General features: G+C 38.0%; 1 long non-coding RNA gene across 1 annotated transcript; it reads right to left on the bottom strand.

The window, feature by feature from the left end:
• Window positions 1–262: 262 nt before the first annotated feature.
• On the bottom strand, window positions 263–1,499 carry LOC110896552. Its single transcript, XR_002567987.2, has 3 exons — window positions 1,357–1,499; window positions 815–868; window positions 263–320 (listed from the first exon to the last, which is right to left on the bottom strand). It is a non-coding gene; the product is annotated as an uncharacterized LOC110896552 (long non-coding RNA).
• Window positions 1,500–5,993: the final 4,494 nt, after the last annotated feature.

Genomic DNA, 5,993 nt, shown 5'->3' with positions numbered 1-5,993 from the left:
GTAATTCGAGTCTCGAGTTCGATGATGATGAGATTAGTTCGATTACTGATTAATTGACTTTATCGCATTGTTACTTCCTACCATTCACAGTCGTAAAGCGGTTCGCATTGATAAATAAACTTCGATTAATTCGATTGTAATTAATTACTCCACATAATACAACTAACGTAAACCTGAAAATAGACTAAATACAGTCAAAGAAGTCAAAAGGGATTGACTTTGACTTTGACTTCCGGAAACACGGGGTGTTACACTTGGCATGTCATAATATGTGCACGTGCTCGCCCCAAATTGCCAAGTCGCCTAAAATGAGGATTTACCTACATTCAACAACAAAACTTTAAGAAGTTAGTCTTAAAATTTATTCCACTTATAATTACCAAAATTTAGTTTCATTACTTTATTTATATACTTTCGTTTTCCTTACGCATTCGGTTACCCATTTTAATGGGTATAGCATATACTCTCATGTTGAGATTCAAGCATACCATTTGTGACCTGATAACATCGGGTTATTTTCTTTCGACATACATCTTTCGTTCTATCCGTTTAACGGATTGAACATCATACATTCCACATTTGTGGTTGCATTCATAACCATCCATTCTAAACGGGTGGAACCTTTATTCTTACTTGACTTGTTCAACTCGAACCGGTCAAATTGCATAACTTGTCATAACCTTCATTAACATAACCAAATCCTCAAGGGATTTGCTATCTACTTATTAACCACCGTAAATCATTATAACAAAGGATTGTATCTCATAATTAATAGCAAAATCTAAGTAAAGTTTTGTATGCAAATGGAACATACCTCGATCTTGTGAGCCTTCCGATTTCTTAGTACTTGAACCTTCTTCCTTCACGCCTATATCAACACATTCATTCATTCGTTTAGTACCCCAAATTTCATTCCATTATTTTCCAATTTACACATAATTATTCTTTCAAGCATTTCATCAAACACTTGGCGGGTTTCGCATTTGTGGGACACTAAGTACAAGCTTTTAAAGCATAATTCCTACTAGTTCATTTCAAAGTTCATCAACAATTAATCAAGTTCATAATATTCTCTTGTCCTACTTAATTTGTTTAAGATTCAAGTACTACAACATCATCACATGTCAATCCTACACATGATTCCTACCCATTATTCCCACCTTTCAACATCTCTAATTATTTATATCAATGGGTTATGCAATTAGCTTTTCATATAATCAAATTCACACATAAACATACATGATTCTTGTTCTATAGAGAAGTCCTAACTCCAATCTATACAATCTCTTGCAAAATTTCGAGATTGGGTCATAACCCACTTCCTACCATACATCAAAAACACCAAATTGAACTTACCACTTTATAGAGGATGTTAGGTTAATCGAAAATCTGGTAACATGCAGCCGATTAACACTGAATTTCCTTGTCAATTGATGAGTTTTGCAAGAACAAGGGTAACCCTTGTTTCTCCTGCTTCTGTTCGACCAAAAACACGCCCAGTGTGTGTGTTTTTGGTTTAAACCTCTTTAACCCCTTTCTTAATTATAATTTTCCACATTACCCCCCCCCCCTCAAGATTGTTAAGTGTTTAATTTAAACACTTCCCATAATTTAACTTATCATTTTTCATATTTCACCATCTAAATTAAATTTTATTCATTTTTCACTTATTCTTATATTGAGTGATTTCGGGGTGTTACAAACACCTTCCCTTTTGAATTGTTACCAAAGGATATATCACCCCCTCCATGTTTTTTGAAATCTTTGAGTAGGGCTCTACATCCAGTCATGTACCTGGAGCCTCCACTATCTACATACCATAAACTATCTAAGCATGCAGAAACTCCCTGCACATCAAGTAACAAATTAGTTTAGGTGGGTCTCCAAAGCCAAGATGGCTTTGGATGGGGTCATAGATAGGTCAGCCTCAAGTCCAGGAGCATGAACAGTGGTTAGGTCAGGGATTTGAACAGATTTTTGAGCAGTTTCTGTAAACACTGTTGTGGACCATCTCCTGTCAGATGTTGATAACTAAAAGGGTGCCTATTCATTTTTGGCTTATAGGGCCTTTTGTAGGCTTCATAAGCATGAGGGACCTTTTGGTAAGATGGTTGACCATGTCCTCTTGGGACTTGGTTAGCAGGTGGTGCATCTGTTACTTGTACCTCTCCTGGAGTAGAGGTTTTGTTCAATTAATTAGTTACAGATGTTTGAACAGGCACAAAGATCTGTTTGTTTTTGGGAGTTGGTTTTTGTGGACTCTCCAATGTTTTAGATGCATACTCTTTTCTTTTAACCTCAAAAGTTTTGAGATACATAAATTATGCACTTAGGTGCAGGCTCAATGGCACTTGTTTTGTTTATATCATATGCTTTTAGAAGAAAACAGTCTTTTGTAGCATGATTCTTCTTTTCACAAAAGTCATAAAACATGTTTTTAACTTTTCTCTTTTTCTTCCTCTTTTCAACTTCCTTTTCAACAGAGTTTTTAACCTCTGCTGGGATGTCTTTTAGAGGAATGATTTTAGCCTTAGGTGCTTTGATACCCTCAATTGTGGAAAAATCCGTTGGCTTAAAGTTTTCAAGGATGTCACATTCATCAAACCAGGTGGGTTTGAATTGATATTTTTCTATCTCTTCAAAGGTTGATGACCCCTCTGGCCTTTCTAAAACAATTTTGTTTCCATTTTTATCAGTGACTTTGATCTCTTGATCGGCCAAGTTTGTTGGAATCACTTTAACCAAGCCAGATTCAAGTTCAGCAGTGTTTTCAGAAGTTTGGTCATGTTTTCTAAATCCAATGCCAAACTTCACATTGCTCTTGATCTGCATTTCCAATATCAACTCATAACCTTTACAAGACTCCACCCAATTTTCACAAGTGATTTGGCTGGACTCAAGCTCCTTTTTGCAACTCTGGTATTTTTCTACCATAGTTTGGAGTTGGTCTTTGGTTACGCTGGATTCATGTTTTAAGCTGCTGATCTCATTTTATTTTTCAAACAATTTGTTTTTTAACTCTTTAAAAGTCTTTTCAAATTATAGTTCATCGTTTATGATTTTGTTTCTAAGGTTTTCATTCACCTCTTTTATGTTAGAAAAAGCGATAATGCATTTATCTGAACATAAATCTTTTAAGACCTAAGGTGATACCTTAGCAGCAGCCATCATGACACAGTCACATTCACTATCACATACACTGGTGTCACGGCCGCCGACCCATTTTACCCGGTTCAGAAGCCGCGGGACAGAAACCCATGGTATTGGTATTTAATTTGGCAACGGAAATTTTAACAGGATAGTTTAAACTGAAAACACCGGATTATTTTATTACAAGTTTCGAGACAAACCCCGTACTTTACAATAAAGGAATTTCACCGGGAAATTCCCTGATTACAGAAAACATGTTATTTATTTACTGAGCTGGAGTGCTACGCGACACTTTTCCTTGTTCACAGTAAATCACCTGAAACATGTTTTAAAAAGATTTGATCAGCGAAAAATAGTGGTGAGTGCATTCAATTTGTATAATGACACATTGTTATAAATTACAGTATTAAGAGCGATTACAATTGCTTCTATCTTATAATTAGCTGACCCAGTTGTCACTCGACTGGATCTGTGACTGTGGTCATATCACTGTTGGGTCCGTTCACCCAAAAGTGACGTATCATTATTTAGGTCCATTCACCTAAAAGTGATGCTAGATAAGTATTGTATACAAAACCCCATTTACTGTAAGTAATTTAAGATAACAAAGACTTAATCATTGTAAATATATAACTGGAAAATATTTAGGGTTTTGCAAAGCAACTTTGATAAAAACAGAATGACTCACAAACTGTGAGAAAAGAGAATGGACTCACATTGCAGATTTAAACGATCACAAGTTGCCTACTGGTTATGCTAGTAAACCTAGTAAAAGATACAATGCAAACGAAACTAGGTTAGTAACTTAATTCAACATTTATGATAACTCACGAGATTGAACCCCTCACGACGAATGACCAAGTATAGCCCAATGTAGGCAGCACTTGAACATCCATCGGATCAGTTTTAATCAATCGGACATTGTATCGTAGCAGTGATCGAGTTATTACCCTGTTATCATAGCAGAGTTTCGAGGTTTTGATGGAATTTGAAAGAAACAGACGATTGAGCAGTGAAACGAGCGAATTTTTACATCGAATTATGCAAACTGTTCAAGTGCGAATCCCCTGAATTTATAGCCAGTTTTGGTCTGGCCCGCGTGTTGCGCACGGGTCCTCTACCCCTGGCGCGTGTCGTGGGGAGGGTCCATCTAGCCTAGGCTAGCCTTGTCTCGTGTATAGCCCAGAAATGTGTCAAATTCGGATGCTACGTGTTCGAAACTCCTATCGCGAGTCATGGAACATTTAGGGGATCCCCCCCTTGAGTTTTAACGGGCCATGTTGCTGATTTCGTCTGTTTTTCTGTTTCGAGCCGCACCGTACTACTTGTGGGCTTCAATTAGGGTTTGTTAGTGTGCTTTTTTAGAAAGGGAAATAGAAAATTTTGCGAGGGTTGTTACAACTGGCATCCCATGGATCAACCAGAGGTTTTAACAGAGGTTCGGCTACCTTCTCTTTTAACATTTGTTCACCAAAAATATCTGTTGTAACCACTGTTTCAACAACTTCTTCCACCACTTCAGATTTGGACTCCACTTCCTCAGATTCTTGCCCTTCAAGTATGGTCTCTAATGCCATAAAACAAAATTCATCAGGTAAAACATCAGGGTTAGCAATTAGAGCAAAATTTTCATCAGTTAAGTCCTCAGGTATGCTACTCCAATCAACAAAGCCCTGTGTAAAGAAACTTTGTTGACTGGCCTGTTCTGGAGCAGATGTTTGTGCAACTTGTTGCGGTGCAGTTTGCACTTGAACCCGGGGTGCAGGGGATTGAACATACTGAATCCGTGGAACAGTTGTTTGGACATATTGGACAGGAACAGTGTTTACAGGATGTGTAAAGTGGGCAGTGTTGTTGGTGCACTACGTCTGTCGACTACGTCTTATATCGAGTCTAGTGATATATAGGTTAGATATGGCACGAAATCCTAGAAACATGAGATTGTATAGGTTTCGCTTATGTGTCATTCATATAGGTCCGCTTATATGTCACGAAGTTAGGTTCGCTTATTTGTCATGATGTAGGTTCGCTTATACGGACATGACCATATAAGCGAAACCTGTTGGCCTATATAAGGGGTACTTTCAAGCGAACCTAAACACATAGTTAGAGGTGTATTCTTCCGGTTAGCCACAAAGTGCTGCCGAAGTGCTGTCAGAGTCTGTAAACGTTATCAAAATCAATACAACAGCAATTTAAAGTGAATCCGGCTGAAATCGCACCAAATCATTAGTTTCCGCCTCTTGATTTGGATAGGAATTCTTCTGATCGACTCAAACAGGGCCGAATACGATCCTACAAGTGGTATCAGAGCTCAGGAGGGAGAGTTCTTGCCATTTCAGCTGCATTCATTCTGATTTTCTACACTTTCTTCAAATTTTCAAAATTTTTCACGATAAAACCAGCTCAATTTCACACATTGCACTCGGAATCATGTATTAACAAACCCTGGAAAGTTTCAGACCAAAATACGGACAAAAAATGGACGAAATGATCTTCGAACTTGGTTCCGCTTTTACGGATACTTGATAGTTTCGCTTATTTGGACAGTTAGGTTCGCTTCAGTGTCACCTAAGTTGATAGTTCCGCTCCAAAATGCATCAGTAGTTCCGCTTTTGTGTTCATCACAGGTCCGCTCCAAAGTCACTTAGTTGTAGTTCCGCTCAAGAGATCCACTTGAACAGACATCAGGTAGATCCGCTTGAACAGACATCAGGTAGATCCGCTTGAACAGACAACTTGTAGTTCCGCTCGTGTGACAACTTTGTGGTTCGCTTATTTGGTTAAACTTGGTTCCGCTCATCTGTTCAAACAGAGGTTCCGCTCCAAGGAACTAACAGTAG

Source organism: Helianthus annuus, chromosome 15, assembly GCF_002127325.2.
Source record: "Helianthus annuus cultivar XRQ/B chromosome 15, HanXRQr2.0-SUNRISE, whole genome shotgun sequence".
Classification (NCBI taxonomy): Eukaryota; Viridiplantae; Streptophyta; class Magnoliopsida; order Asterales; family Asteraceae; genus Helianthus; species Helianthus annuus.
Note: the sequence above shows the minus strand (reverse complement) of the source record. Positions and strands in the feature narration are given on the sequence as shown.